General features: G+C 42.9%; 1 non-coding gene across 1 annotated transcript; it reads right to left on the reverse strand.

Annotated features, from left to right (window-relative positions):
- Window positions 1-21,380: 21,380 nt before the first annotated feature.
- Window positions 21,381-21,486, reverse strand: LOC149494308 (small nucleolar RNA R71). Its single transcript, XR_016322375.1, has one exon. It is a non-coding gene; the product is annotated as a small nucleolar RNA R71 (small nucleolar RNA).
- Between the last annotated feature and the right edge of the window lie 916 nt (window positions 21,487-22,402).

The following is a 22,402-nucleotide window of genomic DNA, read 5'->3' on the forward strand; positions in this document are numbered from 1 at the left end:
GAATTTACTTCTTATATTATTAAGTTAGATTTCTGATATCAAACTATAAAAAACATTTATTTTTCTTCTTTAAAAATTTTATAATTTCAGCAAAACTAATATAGAGCAAAGTATTTATTTTTAGTACTTGTTTTTCCCCCCGAAAACGCGAGATCTGGTTTCTTTGGTGTTATTATTTTGTTTTGGAAAAAGAGGTGATAAAACCTTTTTGGATACGCGATGCCGATAAATCGGTCTTATAAATCATTTTAGTCGCCACCCATTATTTCGGCAATGGGACCGTTTCCATTTTTTATTTTAAAAGTGACTCCTTTTAACCCATTTTATTTAAGGCCGAATTATTTAAAAAGAAAACTGGTCAGGCGTACCAAGTACGATTCTAGGTAAGGGAATTAGGTACGTCGGCCCGTTGAAAGCCGACGCCCGGAAAACCGGCCTCTTTTAACCTATGATTTCTAATTGATTTTATTTTAGAAAAGCCAATTATTTAAACCCAACCTGAACGAATTGAACCGAGTTCCTATGTAGAAAATTATTTAATCGTCCCAAATAAGTTCATCCATTGCATCCATTCATAAATTAAGCATCACATCCATCATTCATCCACCATACATATCAAATAAAATTAAAAGACCCGCTCTTGCCTTATGGTTAAAGGCGGGCCACAAACCGAGTTTAATAATAACATCAATAATTAACAATAAGAAATAAATCCTAAAAAAAAGAAAATCTCATAATAACCAATAATTAATTGATTTGGTTTGATTAAAACTCAATTTGCCCATTATTGATCATTTTCCGGATTGAGATTAAAATCTACTCAATGAAATAAGATTAAGACAAAATAACAAAAATAAGCTGAAACTGGGAGACAGTCGTGTCACGCAGCTGTTCTGTGGAAGAACAGTCGCGTGTCGCTGCTCTTGTCTTTTATTCTGGAACTTGTAACAGTTGCGTCACGCAGCTGTTCTATGAAGAACAATCGCGTGATGGAACTCTATCATTCGTGCTGGAACTTAGAACAGTAGCGTCACGCGGGTGTTCTATGAAGAACAGTCGCGTGACGGAACTCCTACCTACGTGACGGAACTGTTTGTGACTTATTCCAAATCCTCTGGTTTATTGATTATTCATTCAAGATATCACATTAAATACAAATATGAGGATAAAAATACATGCTGAGTATATAAACAGCTGCGTCACACAGGTGGTCCAGTCCGAATCAAGGGCTTTTGGACATGAACAGCCGCGTCACGCAGGTAGTAGCTGCGTGACGCGACTGCTCTGGTCCGCAACTACCTTTCAAACTACTCTTTTTTACGTTTCTTTTTTGTCCAAAGTGATTAGAACAAACCCAGAAAGGTTCAACAATAGGCAAACTTACGTTTTATCAATGGCAAATCAATTAAACAATATGAAAATGAGATTTTTAAGATATAAAATGCTAGAAATGAAAAAGAAAAGTTAGAATCGTTACCTAGCCCTCAGATTTGAGGATTGCATACACTGAGATTGATTTAGAGACGTTGTTTCATGATTCCAGAAGTGTGGTTGTCGAACTTTTCACAGAACCAAATGTTTTCTCTCTTTTTCTCTTTTTCTTTTCTTATATTTTTATATTTCTTGATTTCAAAACTAAATGGTTAATGGTTTGATCTTCCTCAAGTTTACTCACTTGAGTTCTTGGGGAAGAAAACCTAGCCGTTTTAGTCGAAAACTTAATTTTTTAGCTTTAGGATTTTTAGAGAAAAAAATAAGATAAAGTGCAAAAAGTCCCGTTTTTACTGTAAAATGTTGTATTTATATGGCTAGGGCAACAGAGTAGTCGCGTCACGCGGGTAGAAGCTACGTGACGCACCCGTAAGATGCGTGACGTGACTTACTTTTCGTACAGTTGCCGTGTATCCATACAAACAGTGCAGGCCATTGCACGGGCGCGCGCTAGAGGTGTCAGTCCTGTTAGAGCTGCGTGACGCAGCTAAGAGTGCCGTCACGCAGGTATTAGCTGCGTGACGCAGTCCTAACACTGGTTAGGCTCCTTTGGGCGGTTTGGTTCAATTTTTGGTTCAAACACTTCTGGTTTATCGTGATACCTTATCCTTTGTCCTCATATCATCATCGGGTCAGGTGGAGGCATAAAATTATGCGTCAACAGTTTGCCCCCCCACTTTATCATTAATTGTATAAACGATTAATGTTAAAGTGGTCCATTGACGCACCTTCTATCAGGCAATCATCTCTGAAGCTCGGTTTGATCGGCTTGGAAAGATTTTGATATCTGGTCTCCTCCTCAGCTCGGTTTGATCGGCTTCGTCGGCTTCCACTGTATTTGTGAATGACTTCAAAACTCGGTTTGATCGGCTTTGAAGACACCTCCAACGCTCGGTTTGGTCGGCCTGAAGGATTTTGGACTGAATAACTGGTCGCCTCCTCAGCTCGGTTTGATCGGCTTCGTCGGTTCCCATGGAATCTGAAGGGGCATCCTCGATGCTCGGTTTGATCGGCTCGAAAGATGTTGATTTGATGACAAAGTCTTCGAAGCTCGATTTGATCGGCTTGAAGAGCTTTGATCTGGCCACCTACTCAGCTCGGTTTGGTTGACTTTGTCGGCTCCAGTCGGTTTAGAAAAGGCATCCTCGAGGCTCGGTTTGATCGGCCTGAAAGACGTCGGTTTTACCCTGGTCAACTTCGCAATTCATCATCATTGACCGGGGGGGAATTCCAAACAGCTTTGCAACGCACCATCACTGCTTTGAAATTATTTTGATTAGCTTCGCAATGCACCATCACTAATCAGAAGGACCTATCGGCTTTGAAAAACCATCACCGGTTGGCCTGAAAAATTGATCATAAGAAGAAGGGCAATATCCGTGTGCAAACGGACCTCGCCTTTTGTTAGAAAAATATTGGAACGTCATACGTTCCCATGCAAAGATTCACATTAAGGCGAAAGGTTATACTTTTGCCCCCAGTCCGGAATTTCGGCCTAGGACCAAAAATATCCACTTTTGTAGGCATATCTTAATCATTTTGCAAAAACAATTGTAGCAAAAATTTCATTTTCGGCATAAAAAGTTTAACAAAACTTGTTATCTGCATTTTCCAGTATGCCCTTTATGATATAGTGGTTGAAAGAAAACTTACCTGAGGGTAATCTGGCAATTTGATGCTCCTGCCCCCTGTGCGATGAGTAGACAAAAATTGCTGAAGTGTACGGGTGTGAACCCCTCCCCCTAAACATCACTGGCATATGAATGCATGTGACTAAGGACAGAAATGCACGTGAATGTATGAGTCGCCACCTTGTTTAATTATTTCAGGGTAAACTAGGAAAAAACCCTATGTGACTCCAATTTTAATTAACCTAGTTGCTAGATTAATTATCCCAATGTTTAAGGCACAGTCTGCGAACCCGAGGTGGATCCCGAGACTATGTCATGCTGATAAACTAACCGATGAATGAATGCTTTGCAAGGTGAATGATGTAATTGGACCAAATGAAATGTTTAAGTGATTTCGACTTGCCACCCGGGGTGAAATCCCGAACGTGCCTACGTACTTCCGTTTGAATGGAAGATCAAAGTCAACGTAGTTCGATAGACCTTCTTTGAAGGGCTTTGAATGGGTATGCTTAATGCATGAGTGTGTATGCTTTGTGCATGAGTGTGTATGCTTTGTGCATGAGTGTGTGTATGCTTTGTGCATTTTGTGTGTATGCTTTGTGCATGAGTGTTTAGGCATTTCGCCAAAGATTGATTGATTTTTAGGCATGTTGCCAAAAATGTTGATTTTAATGGCTTTTAGCCAAAATGATTTGATTTAGGCAATTGTTGCCAAAATGTGCGATTTAGGCGATTGTCGCCAAAATGGTTGATTTTAAGGCCTTTGGCCAAAATGTGTTGTTTTAGGCAATTAGTTTGCCAAAAATGTGCGATTTAGGCGATTGTCGCCAAAATGGTTGATTTTAAGGCCTTTGGCCAAAATGTGTTGTTTTAGGCAATTAGTTTGCCAAAAATGTGCGATTTAGGCGATTGTCGCCAAAATGGTTGATTTTAAGGCCTTTGGCCAAAATGTGTTGTTTTAGGCAATTAGTTTGCCAAAAATGTGCGATTTAGGCTTTAATGCCACGATTATCAATTAATCGGGCGTTCGAGCTTAATAACAATTTATTGTCGAAACGTGATCGATTAAGGCTTTTAGCCACAATTATTGATTAATTGGACTTAAGCCAGATTTATTCAAAATAAGGCAATTGAACCGTAGTTATTAATTAACTAGGCTCTTTTAGCCAATATTGTCGGATTTAAACTTTAATACCACGATTATTGATTAACCGGGCATTTAAGCTTAATCAAATTAATTAAGGCAGTTTATTTACCAAAAATAATGACGTGGATGCATTTATGCAATTGTAGAATTATTAAGAGTAGAAGAGAAATATGCATGAAGTGCTAAAAGTAAATAGGCAGAGTTTTGTTTACATACCTGATTTAATCGACGATCGCTTCTTAACTCCAGATTAAGCTCCTCGCTTAGGAAATATTAATTAATTTTAATTTGTTTAATTTTAATGTCCAAATATCACAATAAAAATGCAATAAAAATTAAATTAAATGCAAAAAGCGGTAAAGAAAACGCAAGGAGCGTGAGAGGGAGAAGGATTCGTCCGTTAACACAGACAGCGGTCAGAAATAGGCTGAAAATGGTCTATTTATAGGCCATTTTCTGGTCCAGGGCGGCAGGTGCCGCCTGGCTGGGCGGCAGCTGCCGCCCAAGAGGCTGGGCGGCAGGTGCCGCCCAGTCGGTGGGGCGACAGGTGCCGCCCATGCTGGGCGGCAGGTGCCTCCTAGGAGGGCGGCAGGTGCCGCCCAGTCGGTGGGGGCGGCAGGTGCCGCCCATGCTGGGCGGCTGCTGCCGCCCAGGCGGTGGGGCGGCAGGTGCCGCCCATGCTGGGCGGCAGCTGCCGCCGTGTCCGGCGGCCGGAGCCGCCATATCCGGCGGCCGGCACCGCCGTAGCTGGTGGTGGCCACCATGTCTCGCTCTAGGAGCTTTTTTGGGAGTTTTCGACCTCCAAAAATCATTCCGGGACCGGTTCTGCGATCCTCGTGAAATTCCGGACGTTTCAAGTACCATATTGACATATTTCCAGTAAATGTCCAAAATGGCCTTCGGTCCAGCCGGACTGTTTGCAAGGTCAAAATTTGAGTATTCACAACGGGTCGCACATCGACGTCAAATTGCCGAAGTGGACCATTGTGGGCTTTTTGAAATGGGCCGTGTGGGCCTGTTGGTCTCGGAAAGAGGTAACGGGCCCAATGCTCTTTTTGGGCTTGGAAGAATGGGCCTGGGCCCAACTTGCTCACTATAAGTAACGTTTATTCTTAATCGATTTAGTTTCACTTATCACAAACCCTAAGCAATTGAGAATTCTCTGAACTTTCAACCAAAAAGATGTCTCAGATTTCAGAAATCCCTGCTTTTGCTTACACTCCTGAGATGGAGACCCTCGGGGCCCTACTCGATATCCCGACCTTTGTCGGCGAACCAGTGCCGGTGAACCAGAATCCACTAACCCCCGGGACACGGCCGTTGCAGCTCCTTCCGTCGCCGGGTACGGAGTTCCCGGTCCAGTACGAGACGAGCCGGATGCGCGGCTTTCAATCCGAGGTAAGTAAAAATTTTCTCAATTTTACTGCTTTTGATCCGTAGCTGTAGCAATAGGACTATGTTTTTATGTTTATGCCTGCATCAACAGTCGCGTCACGCAGGTAGGAGTTGCGTGGTACGGCTGTCCTTCCATGAACAGTTGCGTGACGCAGCTGTTCTTGAATGACGCAACTGTTCGAGGCGCCAGAAACCCTAGCTTGCCTTGAACCTTAGAATCGACCCTTTTTATTGCATTAAAACTTGATTTGTCGACATTTGATTGTTGGTAGCTCTAGGCGACTTGATTTTGCCCTGAAAATTGTATGAAAACAATACAGACATAGTTAATTAGATTGAAATCGAATTACTGGGTACCTTCGACAGTTGCGTCACGCAGCTGTTCTTTGGAAGAACAATTGCATGACGCGACTATTCATCAACGAGTAAGAGTCTTGAACAGTTGCATGACGCAGCTACCAAGATGCGTGGCACGACTTCGTGGTTGCGTGGCGCATGTGTTCTTAGGGCAACATATTTCAAACAGTTGCGTGATGCGGCTGAGGAGTGGAGTGGCGTGACACGAGTGCAGAGATGCGCTACGCAGCTGTACTTCTAGGTGCGCAACGTAGGCAAAGCTGCGTGACGCGACTACGTAGACGCGTGACGCGACTTTGTAGTTGCGTGATGCAGCTACGATTCAAAACGAAATTTGGTCTTGTTCATTTTCCTGCCATATAAGAAGATAAATAATTGTTAGTATCGTACTTATTGAAATTGAAATTTTTCCTTACAGGTTAATCTGGGCAAGGCCCGCTCGGGTGGATCGGCCACTGATGCTTCCGCTTTCTGGGATTTATTGGACCCTCCTATGCGGGCCCGGGTCGTTGCTACTGGCTTCGGGGATTACGCCGCAGGATTACGCCGCACACAGCCTCATTTCCCGCCCGCTATGCGATATGCATTGATGGAGCGGTGGAACGACTGTACGCACACCTTCGTGTTCGGGTTCGGCGAGATGACTCTCACACCCGTAGACTACGCTGCTATTACTGGTCTGCGCTTCACTGGTCCAGTTCCCCCGCTGGACGTTCGATACCAGACGGCCACTCTCGGGGCCCAGCTGGTCTGTTCCTTGCTCGGTGTCACCTCACAGACTCGGTACACCGTGCAGGGATGTATGTCCTATGAGATGGTCTTTCGGTTCTGGGCCGAGAGGATCAGGACCCGTTTGGAGGCTTGGAGGGAGTTGCTGGAGGAGGCCCGACCTGCTGCTCCTGCGTATACTCAGGAGGAGAGGGACCAGGCTGCCCGGTCCTTCTTATTCTACATCATCTCATCCCAGCTGCTATGCACCTCCCAGAATAAGGGAGACCCGGCGGTGCTGGCACGTCTTCGGGATCTGAGCCAGGTCGGGTCCTTTGACTGGGCCACACTCGATTTGGCTCATCTCTATCACGGTCTGGATGTCTGGACCCGTGGTAGCGGTGAGTCGAACTGGCTATTCATCCGGCCTCTGGAGGTAACATTCTTTCACTCTTCACCTTTTTATTCGTCATTATCAACTGTCCAACTAACTGATATCATTTCTTTCTCTGCTGCAGGTATGGTCCTATGAGTACTGCATCTACCCAGGTGTTTTCCCCTTTAACTCCTTTCAAGTATACAATTAATTGCGTGTTTATTTTAAGAAAAGGTGACAAAACCCTTTTTGGATACACGATGCCGATAGATCGGTCTTATAAATCATTTTAGTCGCCACCCATTATTTCGGCAATGGGACCGTTTCCAATTTTTATTTTAAAAAAAATAACTCCATTTAACCCATTTTATTTAAGGCTGAATTATTTAAGAAAACTGGTCAGGCGTACCAAGTACGATTCTAGGTAAGGGAATTAGGTACGTCGGCCCGTTGGAAGTCGACGCTCGGAAAACCGGCCTCTTTTAACCTACGATTTCTATTTGATTTAATTTTAGAAAAAGCCAATTATTTAAACCCATCCCGAACAACTCGAACCAAGTTCCTATATAGAAAATTATTTAATCGTCCCAAATAAGTTCATCCATTGCATCCATTCATAAATTAAGCATCACATCCATCATTCATCCACCATACATATCAAATAAAATTAAAAGACCCGCTCTTGCCTTATGGTTAAAGGCGGGCCACAAACCGAGTTTAATAATAGCACCAATAATGAACGATAAGAAATAAATCCTAAACAAAGAAAATCTCATAATCACCAAAAATTAATTGATTAGGCTTGATTAAGACTCAATTTGCCCATTATTGATCCTTTTCTGGATTGAGATTAAAATTTACTTAATGAAATAAAATTAAGACAAAATAACAAAAATAAACTGAAACTGGGAGACAGTCGCGTCACGCGGCTGTTCTATGGAAGAACAGTCGCATGGCGCAACTCTTGTCTTTTATTCTGGAACTTTTAGAAGTTGCGTCACGCAGCTATTCTATGAAGAACAGTCGCGTGACAGAACTCTATCATTCGTGCTGGAACTTACAACAGTCGCGTCACGCGGGTGTTCTATGAAGAACAATCACGTGACGGAACTCTATCATTCGTGCTGGAACTTAGAACAGTCACGTCACGCGGGTGTTCTATGAAGAACAGTTGCGTGACGGAACTCCTTCCTACGTGACGGAACTGTTTGCGACTTATTCCAAATCCTCAGGTTTATTGATTATTTATTCAAGATATCACGTTAAATATAAATATGAGAATAAAAATACATACTAAGTATATAAACAGTTGCGTCACGCAGGTGGTCCAGTCCGAATCAAAGGCTTTTGGACATGAACAGCCGCGTCACGCAGGTAGTAGCTGCATGACGCAACTGCTCTGGTCCGCAACTACCTTTCAAACTACTCTTTTTTACATTTCTTTTTTATCCAAAGTGATTAGAACAAACCCAGAAAGGTTCAACAATAGGCAAACTTACGTTTTATCAATGGCAAATCAATTAACTACTGTGAAAATAAAATTTTTAAGAAATAAAAGACTAGAAATGAAAAAGAAAGGTTGAAATGGTTACCTAGCCCTCAGATTTGAGGATTGCATACACTTGGACTAGCTTAGGGGCACTGTTTCATGATCCCAGAAGTGTAGTTATCGAGTTTTTCATAGAACCAAAATGTTTTCTTTTTCTTTCTTTCCTCTCTTTTTCTCTTCTTGTATTTTTTATATATTTTTTTTTTATTTCAAAACTGAATGTTTAATGGCTTGATCCTCCTCCAGTTTACTCACTTGAGTTCTTGGGGAAGGAACCCTAGCTGTTAATCAAAAAAACTTTAGCTTAAAAACGTTAGAGCTCTTAGAGAAAAATGAGAGAGAAGTCTAAAAAAAAGTCCTCTTTTCGCTGTAAAATGTTGTATTTATATGGCTAGGGCAACAGAGCAGTCGCGTCATGCGGGTAGAAGCTGCGTGACGCACCCGTAAGATGCGTGACACGACTTACTTTTCGTACAGTTGTCGCGTATCCATGCAAACAGTGCAGGCCGTTGCACGGGCGCGCGCCAGAGGTGTCAGTCCTGTTAGAGCTGCGTGACGCAGCTAAGAGTGCCGTCACGCAGGTACTAGCTGCGTGACGCAGCCCTAACATGGGTCAGGCACCTTTGGGCGGTTTGGTTCAATTTTTGGTTCAAACACTTCTGGTTTATCGTGATACCTTATCCCTTGTCCTCATATCATCATCGGGTCAGGTGGAGGCATAAAATTACGCGTCAACAGTTTGCCCCCCCACTTTATCATTAATTGTATAAACGATTAATGTTAAAGTGGTCCATTGACGCGCCTTCTATCAGGCAATCGTCTCCGAAGCTCGGTTTGATTGGCTTGGAAAGATGCTGAATTAATCATCTGGTCACCTCCTCAGCTCGGTTTGATCGGCTTTGTCGGTTTCCATCCAACATGTGAATGACTTCAAAGCTCGGTTTGATCAGCTTGAAAGACACCTTCGGGGCTCGGTTTGATCGGCCTGAAGGACTTTGAATGTTTGGTCACCTTCTCAGCTCGGTTTGATCGGCTTCGTCGGTTCCCATGGAATCTGAAGGGGCATCCTCGAAGCTCGGTTTGATCGACCCGAAAGATGTTGATTTGATGACAAAGTCTTCGAAGCTCGGTTTGATCGGCTTGAAGAGCTTTGATCTGACCACCTACTCAGCTCGGTTTGGTCGGCTTTGTCGGCTCCAGTTGGTTTAGAAAAGGCATCCTCGAGGCTCGGTTTGATCGGCCCGAAAGATGTTGATTTGACCCTGGTCAACTTCGTAATTCATCATCATTGACTAGGGGGAAATTTCAAACAGCTTCGCAATACACCATCACTGTTTTGAAATTGTTTTGATTAGCTTTGCAATGCATCATCACTAATCAGCAGGACCTATCGGCTTCGAAAAACCATCACCGTTTGGCCTGAAAAATTGTTTATAGGAAGAAGAGCAATATCCGTGTGCAAACGGACCTTGCCTTCTGTTAGAAAAAATATTGGAACGTCATACGTTCCCATGCAAAGATTCACATTAAGGCAAAAGGTTATACTTTTGCCCCCAGTCCGGAATTCCGGCCTAGAACCAAAAGTATTCATTTTTTGTATGCGTATCTTAATCATTTTGCAAAAATTGCAAAAATTTTAGCAAAAAGTTTTAGCAAAGATTTCGGTATAAAAGATTTAACAAAAATTTGTTATCTACATTCCCAAGTATAACTTTTATGATATAGTGGTTGAAAGAAAACTTACCTGAGGGTAATCTGGCAATTTGATGCTCCTGCCCCCTGTGCGGTGAGTAGACAAAAATTGCTGAAGTGTACGGGCCGCATATCGACGTCAAATTCCCGAAGTGGACCATTATGGGCTTTAAAATAAACCGCACGGGCCTATTGGGCTTGAAAAGGGATAACAGGTCCATCTCAGAGGAGTGGGCTTGGGCCCATTGTTTGGAGAAATGGGCTTGAGCCCAGATATTTACTATAAGTAACTTCTTTCATAACCGATTCAATTTCACTTATCACAAACCCTAAGCACTTGAAAATTCTCTGAACTATTCAACCGAAAAGGATGTCTCAACTCTCTGAAATCCTTGCTTCTGCTTACACTCCGGAGATGGAGACCCTTGGGGCCTTACCCGATATTCCGACGTTCGATGGCGAACCGGTGCCGGTGAGCCAGAATCCGTTGACCCCCGGGACACGACCGCTGCAGCTTCTGCCATTGCCGGGTACGAAGTTCTCGGTCAGATATGAGACGAGCCGGATGCGCGGCTTTCAGTCCGAGGTAAGTAAAAAAAAAATTTCTTTCAATTTTTGTTTTTTACTGCTTTTGATCCATAGTTGTAGCAATAGGACTACGTTTTGAAGTTTATGCCTGCGTCAACAGTCGCGTCACGCAGGTAGAAGTTGCGTGGTGCGGCTGTTCTTCCATGAACAGTTGCGTGGCGCAGCTGTTCTTGAATGAATAGTTGCGTGACGCAACTGTTCGAGGCGCCAGAAACCCTAGCTTGCCTTGAACCTTAGAATCGACCCTTTTTTATTGCATTAAAACTTTATTTGTTGACATTTGATTGTTGGTAGCTCTAGGCGACTTGATTTTGCCCTGAAAATTGTATGAAAACAACACAGACATAGTGAAATTAGGTTGAAATTGAATTACTGCGTACCATCGACAGTTGCGTCACGCAGCTGTTCTTTGGAAGAACAGTTGCATGGCGCGACTGTTCGTCAACGAGGGAGAGTCTTGAACAGTTGCGTGACACAACTACCAAGATGTGTGGCGCGACTTCGTGGTTGCGTGGCGCAGCTGAGGAGTGGCATGACGCGAGTGTAGAGATGCGCTACGCAGCTGTGTTTCTAGGTGCGCGACTTAGGCAAAGCTGCGTGCCGCGACTATGTAGACGCGTGACGCGACTTTGCAGTTGCGTGACGCAGCTACGGTTCAACCCGAAATTTGGTCTTATTCATTTTCCTGCCATATAAAAAGATAAATAATTGTCAGTATTATACTTATTGAAATTGAAAATTTTCATTACAGGTTAATCTGGGCAAGGCCCACTCAGGTGGGTCGGCCACTAATGCTTCCGCTTTCTGGGATTTATTAGACCCTCCTATGCGGGCCCGAGTCATTGCCGCTGGCTTCGGCGACTACGCTGCAGGATTGCACCGCACGCAGCCTCGTTTCCCGCCCGCTATGCGATATGCATTGATGGAGCGGTGGAACGACTGTACGCACACCTTCGTGTTCGGGTCCGACGAGATGACTCTCACACCTGTAGACTATGCTGCTATTACCGGCCTGCGCTTCACTGGTCCAGTTCCCCCGCTGGACGCTCGATACCAGACGACCACTCTCGGGGCCCAGTTGGTCCGTTCCTTGCTCGGTGTCACCTCACAGACTCGGTACACCGTGCAGGGATGTATGTCCTATGAGATGGTCTTCCGGTTCTGGGCCGAGAGGATCAGGACCCGTTTGGAGGCTTGGAGGGAGTTGCCGGAGGAGGCCCGACCTGCTGCTCCTGCATATACTCGGGAGGAGAGGGACCAGGCTGCTCAGTCCTTCTTGTTCTACATCATCTCATCCCAACTGCTATGCACCTCCCAGAATAAGGGAGACCCGGTGGTGCTGGCATGTCTTCGGGATCTGAGCCAGGTCGGGTCCTTCGACTGGGCCACACTCGGTTTGGCTCATCTCTATCACGGTCTAGATGTCTGGACCCGTGGTAGCGGCGAGTCGAACTGGCTATTCATCCGGCCTCTGGAGGTAAGATTCTTTCACTCTTCACCTTTTTATTCATCATTATTAATTGTCCAACTAACTGATGTCATTTCTTTCTCTGCTGCAGGTATGGTCTTATGAGTACTGCATCTACCCGGGCGGTCCGAGCGGCGACTCTCCCGTCGAGTCCAGGAGGATTCCTCGCTATCTGGCCCACTGCCATCACACTTATGCTAGGGACGAGGATCCCGAGTACTGGCGGAGCTTCCTTAATGACCGGGAGCTGTCTGATGTGAGTACAGAAAGAATCTCTGAATCTTTAGCTTATCTTCTTTTCTCCTTTTATTTTAATACACAACAAATACTGATTTCTCCTTCTTTTGTAGCTGTCCCTGACTCCGTGGGACAACGAGGCCTGGCGGACCTACCCGAGCCGAGAGGTGGCTGAGTTGCACACCCGGTCGAGGCTGCTGATGCGCAGGTATTGGGCCGACCGTTACTTCCTCGGAGAGAGAGTCTTTGACACTCCGGTAGCTCCAGCACGGCGGAGGGTGCCTTATGCCCCTCCTCGGCATATGTGTCTCCTGGAGGGCTTGACCCGAGAGGACTTGGAGGTAGAGTACAGAGGCTTCTCGGCAAATGATTTCCTGTCCATCGGTGACTTCCCCTCTTACTTCGCCTCTCGGATGCAGGCGCGGCTCCCCGAGGTTCTCGAGTACACTCAGGTGACTTTGATGATCTTCTGCCTTATTTAATTTTATTATTATTTTCACTGTTTCAGATCACTGATGCCATCACTTCCTCTGTAATTTAATGCAGGAATGGAAGACGCACAAGACTGCGGCTTACTACCGGGCAGAGGCAGCGACTGAGGCAGGTGGCACAGCTGCTCCGGCTGGACCGGCCGGTGTAGTGCTGGGAGATGTCCCGTTCCCACCGGGTATGGAGGTGGTGCTGGATCCTAGTCTAGGCTTGGGATCTGGCATCGTTATTCCTGCTGATCTTCGGCAGGCTCCTCCTCCGGTGCAGTTGGACCCTGAGCACGCTACACATGTAAGTCATAAACCGAATTTACAAAGTTAGAAGCATTTTACCTGAGTAATCTTTTAATGGATGTTCCTTATTTGCAGGTGCCGGCCCAGAGACATCAGGAGATCTGCCAGCGGTTCGGGTTTGCTCGATCCTACATTGGTCGGCTGTACTCCGAGCGGCATGAGCTGGTATGAATTTTACACACATTTACCTTTTTGCTTCTTATTATTTGGTAAACTTTCTTACACATGTCTGCTTTTACAGGAGCTGGAGAACGAGAGGTTGCGGAGGCATCAGTCTCATCAGTCCAGTGCTGTGAGCCGACTCCAGGTAGAGGTAGAGCGGCTTCGAACGAGGCTGGAGGTTGAGGGCATCCCGCTCGACTCTTCTGATGAGGATGAGGATGGCTCTTCTTCAAATGAGGCGCACCGTCTCCATCTCCTTCGGCTGCTGCTGGTCCGAGTCGTAGGCGGCGATAGTCCTGCTCCGCATCTTAGCCATTTTGGACATTTTTAAACATTTTGAACATTTAGTAGCATTATTTTATTTTTTGATGGTTGTACAGTTACATCATTATCATTATTTTATTATTATATTTTTCTTTGGTATTATTTAACATTTTTATAATATTTTGCTTTTATTATATTGTTGTATGTGTTTATATTTTACAATTGTGAAGTCTTGTTCCTGCAAAAATAAAACACAAATACAAAAACATGAAAAAGAGGACGGTGTCCCGTTTATTTGCAAAAATGGTCCATGGACCAGTTTATTATAAATGAAATAATAAATAAAATAAAAAAATGAATAAAATAATGGATTTAAAATGTAACACGACAAAAATCAATTACTAAATAACAGTGGATCGTAGTACTTATCTGACAGGGCAATTAACACGATTGTAAAGGTTCAACCTCCTTATTGTACAAATCGTCCTTCTTATTCATCAATGCGGATTTAAATGCTTACCGACCCGAACAGCCCATACATGAATGCCTTTCCAACTACCCTTAACAGTGGACATTATGTCGAACGATGATGATGCTTCGCCCATCGATCCCTTCACTCTTCTATAAATGGGGGTTTCACTTCGTGCCTCCTTCACATCCAACGTTCAAAGCATATCAGTTTCTTAGATAATCCTTTTTCATGGCTTTCAGAAACCAAGTCTCAACTTTCGTCCAATCCCTTTCTGATGACTTATGGCAGATTCCCCCTATGTATCAACTTGCCTGGTTAAGGTATTTCAAAGACCTAAGACCTAACCATGGCTTCTTGTCTTGGCTCGTTACTCATTTTAATCCGAATACCATGGTTTTCCGGTTTAAAGACTCTGAAGTGACTCCGACCTACGAGGAAATATGTGCCGTGATGGATCATCATCCTGAACAAAATGAAGCTCCGGCCTTGCCTCCAGGTCCTAGGTATAATCTAGCTGAGATCGCGGCCTTGTGTCCGGTTTATCTCCCTGATGGCATAAACACGGATTAGGGTCTTCCTTTAGAGCCTTTTCTCAACAAGGTTCTGTCCATGAATGTGGATCCTTCTTGGATTCGAGCTTGTTGCTTCTTGTTGCTGAATGTGTATGCCCTGAAGAACCGTCAACCCGGAATTTGAGATTTCCGACTTCTGACAGTTGTTCGTGACATGCAACTGTACTGTCGCACTGTCTTCATGATGGTCATGGGAGAAACGATGTGCTGGGTAAGGGATATTGCTCTTCATATCACCAATTTCAATATTCATCATCGCGGTTGTCCAATATTACTGCAGGCCTGGGCTTTAGACAAATTAAGTCTACTTCTTCCGGTCCCTGCTCGTTTGATTCCAACCTATGGTCCTACCAACTTTCGGTCTCGGACTCGAGGACATTTTGACTTTGGGGATAACCCGACAATTCGGTGGATTTGTCCCTGGTGGAAGATCAGGCTGGTTACTACTGGAAGCATGAACCTCAATTATGTGCTGTATGTTAGTCTAGACCGTTCCATGGCCTATTTCCCTGACAGGATCAGCCGTCAATACGGTATGATGCAGCACGTTCCCAGAGTCCATAACTTCGAGAGCGGTCTGATAACACCACATCTGTTGACCAATTTGGCTGACCGTTGGCGAAATCGAAACACTGTGTATTTAGATGAAGGAACGATGCAGGATACCGTGACACCCGCATATGTCAACTGGTTCTTTACCCCACAATGATGTCATGCCTTGAGAAGATTGGCCTTTGCTGATAGGCCCTACTAGAATAAATTGTTGTCTTTTCTTTTCCTTTTGTACTCAGGCCATGAGCTTTTATTTGAATGTATCTGCTCTCCTTTTAATTAATGATGCCAATGACCTGTCTTTATTAATTCCTATCTCCTGCAGACATGAATCAACAACAGACAATAAACTTTTTCTTTCGAAATTGTTTGTGGCATTAGTTATTTGGGCCTCTTGCCTTGGGTTTAATAAACGAAAGCTCATAAAGTAACGGTTATTCTGCAAAAACAAAAGCTTACGCTTGGAAACAACAAAGAATGGAGTGACTGTTTTATTATTTGCACAAATGGAACAAAAATAACAAGTATAATTCCTTTATGTATGCATGCACCTATGCAAGTGCTAAGGTTTATTCATGGTTTTATATTGATCTTCCCAGGGAAATCACTGAGAAAATGGTGCTCATCCCTCTGACCAACGTCTTAAAAGAGTTCATGGATTAGGCAAGGCCAACAGCCGGAACATCTTAGTTCAAATGAGTCGATCTTGGATCAAATAAGCAGAGAGGAAGGTTTTGCATCCTTCAACCATAATCCCGAAACAGGAAAAAAAGTTCTGAACTTCAAATCCTTTATTAATCTTTCTTCTTTCAACATTATACAGAAGTAAAGAAAGTTTATTCTAATACAATGGTCATTTGCTCTAACTACTCGATTTCCTATCCTCCTTCAAGTCGGGTTGATCGCGTTGAGCAACCAATCACACATTTATCACGAACACATGGCATGAATTCTGCATTTAAACTAAGCACCATGCATTGATCCCAGAAATTTTGTTTGTTTATCGTTCTTGTTCATGCTCTAACTTTTGCCTAGGCCGCCCTTTCGGGTTTTCAACCTAGCGAGCTTAATTTTTGCCTAAGCCGCCCTTTCGGGTTTTCAACTTAGCATTTTTTTTTTCGAAATCATCATTTCAGACGTAGAATCTTTTCATTTGGTCTTGATTGACAATTCGATTAACAGGTTCTCCTTCCATAGTGACCAATTCAGCGGCGCCTTTTGCTAATAGTTTGTGAACTCTGAACGGTCCATGCCAGTTGGGTTTAAATTTCCCACCAGGATGATTCTGGGCTTCATGATCTAACAATCTGATCAAAACCAGATCTTCGTTCCTTACTGCCCTTGGATGTACTCATTTATTGTAGAAATGAGCAATTATTCTTTTTCTCATTTGATCCTGGAATCGAGCATTCAGTCTTCTTCCGTCTAAGAGCGCCAAATCTTGATACCTCTTCTTGACCCATTCCTCTTCGGTCAGACCAGCTTCTAACAAAACCCTGAGAGACTTCTTTTCGAGCTCTATCGGTAACACTGCCTCCATTCCGTATACAAGTTCGAAAGGAGAAGCTCCGTTTACTGATTTGAATGTAGTGAGATGCCCCCAGAGCGCGAAAGGAAGTTTCTCAACCCAGCTTCTGTACCTTTCACACAACTTCGATAGGATTCTTTTGATCTCCTTATTCGCAGCTTCTACTGCACCATTAGCCTGAGGGCGATAAGGAGAAGAACGGTGATGCTCAACCTTGTATCTATAAAGCAATTGGCCAACATCTGCCTGAAAATGAGAGCCATTATTTGTAACTATGTGATGGGGAACACTATAGCGACAGAAAATGTTCTGTTCAATGAATCTAGCCACATGTTTGGCGGTTAAGGTTTTATAAGATTGAGCCTCAATCCATCTAGAGAAGTAGTCAACTGCAACCAATATATACTGATGGCCGTTGGATGCTGCTGGTGAAATTTTGCCGATGACGTCTATACCCCATGCAGAAAAAGGCCAGGAAGGAGTTGTCGGATGAAGTTCAACAGCAGGTAAGTGGCTTTTATTATCAAGGTATTGGCAAACTTTGCAATGACGCACATACTGAACACAGTCACCTTCCATCTTCATCCAAAAATAACCCTGCCTCATGATTTTTCTTGCTAGGCTCATGCCACTTAAATGAGTACCGTAAACTCCTTCATGCACCTTCCTCATTATGTCTGCTCCCTCTTTCTTACTTACACATCTCAGCAACATTCCATCCCAAGCTCTTCTGTAGAGTTCACCATCGGCTAGAACATAATTCAGAGCCATTTTTCTGAGAACTGCACGGTCTTCTTTCGTAGCATCATCAGAAAAAGTACCGTCTTTCATGTACCTCAGGATATCCGTGAACCATGGTTCTTCCTCCGACTCTATCTGGTTCACAAAATGTTCTTTATAGCACGGGATATTGGCCGTGGTAATGATAAATGGCTTCTTCGGAACTTTACTCAAATCTTGCCAAGCCGACGCTAAGTTTGCCAAGGCGTCTGGAATTCTGTTATAGGTTTTTCCTATGTGAGTGAAAGTGATCTTGTCGAATAGTGCTGCTTTCTTCAACAAGTACTCAACATAGGGCTTCAGTCTTTCTTCCTCTACCTTCCATCTCTCATTAGCATGTTCAATAACCAATAACGAATCTCCTATTACTTCGACCTCCTTAGCACCGGATGCAAGGAGAGCTTCCATCCCCATGATGCATGCTTCATATTCCTCCATGTTATTAGTGACCGGGAACAACAGCCTCTTGCACATCGTGGTAACCTCGCCATTAGGTGCTTCAATTACGATACCAGCTCCGGCTCCATTTCTATTAGCTGATCCATCAAAATACAATCTCCAAGCTCCTGTTTCGATACATAGTAGGTACTCATCCGGAAACTCCAATTCCCAAGGTTCATCACTTGCAATTGGATTTTCTGCCAGGAATTCCGCTATAGCCCGACCTTTGACTATTTTCTTTGTTACAAAGTCCGCATCCACACTAGACATCTGAATCAACCATTTAGACAACCGTCCCTCTAGAGTAGGCGTTCTCTGTAGATACTTCAGAGGATCAATCTTGGAGACAAAAGTGACCTTGAAGGAATCAAAATAAGGCCGCAACTTCTTTATCAACCATACTACTGCCATGCATGTTTTCTCCACCAAGTTATACTTCTCCTCTGTGGACAGTAGCTTCTTGCTAATGTAATAAATGACCTTTTCTATTCCAGCGGCGTCCGGCTGTACCAACATTGCTCCAACTCATGCATCTTCTACAGATAGATACAAGATTAGAGGTTCTCCTGGTTTTGGTGAACTGAGCACCGGTGGATTCATCAAGTATTTCTTTATGTGGTCAAAGGCCTTCTAGCAGTCCTCGTTCCACTTGACTGGTTGATTCTTCTTCAGTAGCTTGAAAATTTGGGGCACAGGTGATGGATAACCTCGAAATAAACCTGCTGATATACTGGATCTTACCCAGGAAGCTTCTCACCTGACATTCTGTTCTTGGCGATTCCATGTCCTGAATGGCTTTTATTTTGTCGGGGTTGATAAGTGTAAATTTTATAGTGTTTTTAATATAGTTTTTATTAGAATTTTAGTAAGCTTTTATTACTTTAATTTGATTTTAAATCACTTTTAATATAATTGTGTTCAAAAGCTTCCTTGATCTTTAATCCGCTTGATCTAAGAGAAAATTGTAGGAATTTGGCGCAGAAAAGATCTTTATAATACAAGGCACTTAGCCTCTAGCACGCCCAGGCCATGCTAAAAGGCACAACCGTGCTAGAAGCCAAGGAAACCAAAGGAGAGACAGAAGAGAGCACGGCCAGGGTGTGTCAAAAGGCACGATCGTGCTACAATGGGACCAGGGCGTGTCAAGCATAGCACGCCCATGGCAACTCTAGGCAGACTTCCAGAGAAAAGCACGCCCTGCCTGTGCTTTGTAGCACGCCCGTGCCTCAGTGCTTCACTAGCCCGTGCTACCTAGCACGCCCCGTGCTTCACTAGCCAGACTTCTAGACTAAAGCACACCCAGCTCGTGCCATGAAGCACGCCCGTGCTGCGCAGGCGGAACCAGCATGAATTTAATACGCAAATCAAGCTTTTTCTCACATGGGCCGACTTCAGGGAGTTCCCTAAACACACTAAACAAGACCTGGACCTATTCTTGGAGAAAAAGGAGTCCTAATCAAGAAGAAATCAAGAGCCTAAACAGTCATGATCTCCTATAAAGGATTTTGCACTAAATAAGGATTCTATTTCCTAAAAGGAGTCAGACTTGCCTTCAGGAACTCTATATAAAGAGAGGAACTTCTCCTAACAAGGGATCTCGTTTTTTATGCAATTTCTTTACATAATTCTTTCTCTCTCTCAAAGATTTCAAGCATCAAATAATTGTGCCAAGATTCAAGGAAGCCATCAACATAGTTGTGATACAGTTTTTATTCTAAACTCTTCATCTTGTTTCTTTCTTTATTGATTGTCTTTAAATATGATGAATGATTCAAGTATGATTGAGTTTAATTTAATTACTATGTCTAGCTAAACTCTTATACTAGGGATTTGATGTAATTTAATTCGATTCCAGTTTATAATATTAGATTTATTTTTTCTCTGTTCTTGTTATAACTTATTATTGTGCTTAAGGCTTCCAGGCAGAAAATTTCCCCTGGATTGAGTTATTTCAATAATCTCATTCGGGAGAAGGGTTATTGATATGAAAAAAGATAATAATTTACTTGAGAATAATAACTTGATGCGGAAGCTATATGGTTTGACTCAAGGGGGGTTTTCATAAGTTAATAAAGTATTAAGTTGTGAACTCACAAAACAACCACAAAACCTAATAATCTGATTTATGTTTAATTTCACTATTAAAGATAGGTAATTAAACTGGATTAGAATAGCTAACAATAAATCGGGAGAGCTTGTTAGTAACTTTAGGGTTGTTTCTCCTACTTGAACAATTAAAGTTGATTAATGAACTAATAGAATAAGCTGGATAGAATTAAGTGAAATCAAATTCCCTAGTAGCTTAATCCTCTGATTTCTTTTCACCTGAATTTTGTGTTTGATCTCTTCTATTTTTACTTTAAATTTTATTTACCTTACAGCGAATCTCTCTTATAATCGTCTAAATAATAATAGGTTAACATAATTTTGGTAATTGATAAACAATCCCTGTGGATACGATACTCTCTTACTCTATATTACTTGTTGCGATTTCGTACACTTGCGAAAAACGCTGTCAAGTTTTTGGCACCGTTGCCGGGGATTGGCGTATCAATATCAATACAAATTACTCTATTGTTAATTTAGACACTCTTTTATTTAATTTTCTTTTAAGTACTGTTCCAGGTTGTTTTATGCAAAGAAGATCAAGGAATACAAATACTGAACCTCTAATCTTTGATCCGGAAATTGAATGAACTCTTCGAAGGCTCAACGCTGCAAGAAAAACACAAGAAATAAAACTCGAACAACAGGCAGACATGGCCAACGAAAACGAAAACGAGAATGAAAACATGGTCGGGCCACCACTTCAACATCCGGTCCGTACCTTAAGGGATTATACAACACCTAATCTGAATGGGACAACCTCAAGTATTACTAGACCTAGGGTAGAAGCTAATAACTTTGAGATTAAACCCGCAATTATCCAAATGCTCTCTACCTCGATCCAATATGGGGGTTTGCCTAGTGAAGATCCTAATGCTCACATCACCAATTTTCTGGAAATTTGTGACACTTTCAAACAAAACGGTGTTTCTGAAGATGCAATCAAATTAAGACTTTTCCCATTCACTCTTAGGGATAAAGCTAGATCATGGTTACAATCGTGTCCCGCTGGAAGTTTTACAACATGGGATGAATTAGCTCAAAAATTTCTAGCTAAATTCTTTCCATCCTCAAAAACCACCAAGTTGCGCAATGAAATAATGACATTTGCTCATCATGATCAAGAGAGCTTGTATGAAGCTTGGGAAAGATTCAAGGACTTGTTAAGAAAGTGCCCACATCACAGTTTGCCCAAGTGGTTACAGGTACAAACTTTCTATAATGCATTATCTCCTAACATCAAAATTACTTTAGATGCAGCTGCAGGTGGATCCTTTGAAAAGAAAGGAATTGATGAAGCGTATGAGTTGATAGAGGAAATGGCAAGCAACAGCCACTACCAAAACAATTCCGAAAGAAGAAGAATCGCAGGAGTCTATGAAATAGATGCCATTACAGCACTTAATGCCAAGGTAGATAACATGGTAAGGAAATTGGACATGTTAACTACTAATCCTGTAAATTCTGTTATGCAAGTTTGTGATAGGTGCAATGGACAACATGGAATTGGAGAATGCATCATGGACTCTTTAAATCCACAAACTTTGGAGCAAGTGAACTATGTGATGAATCAAGGAAGAAAGAATTACCCCTATTCAAATTCATATGATAACAGGTTAAGGAATCATCCTAATCTATCTTATGGTAATCCTAACAATGCCTTGAATGCACCACCAGGGTTCCACCCTCCAGAAAAGAAATCTCATGATGACCTCCTCACTGCTCTTTCCAAATCACACATGGAATTCATGAATGAAACCAGGGAAAACCATAAAATCCAGCAGGCTGCAATAAGAAATTTGGAAATTCAGCTAGGGCAATTTGCAAATGGCATCTCGACCTCAAGGTACGTTACCCAGCAATACTAAAAAGAATCCAAAAGAACAAGTGCAGGCTATCACCTTGAGGAGTGGCAAACAATTAGATGAACCACCAAGGAAAGAAAAGGAAGAAAAAGAACAACCAAAGGTGCCTATCATTGACTTAGAGGAAAAACAAAAGGTAAAACCCTATGTTCCCCCTATTCCCTTTCCACAAAGACTAAAGAAAGCACAAGATGACAAGAGCTTCCTCAAGTTCCTGGATGTGTTTAAGAAGCTTCAAA

Source organism: Jatropha curcas, chromosome 8, assembly GCF_041381405.1.
Source record: "Jatropha curcas cultivar XTBG-Jc1 chromosome 8, XTBG_Jcur_1.0, whole genome shotgun sequence".
Taxonomy (NCBI): Eukaryota; Viridiplantae; Streptophyta; class Magnoliopsida; order Malpighiales; family Euphorbiaceae; genus Jatropha; species Jatropha curcas.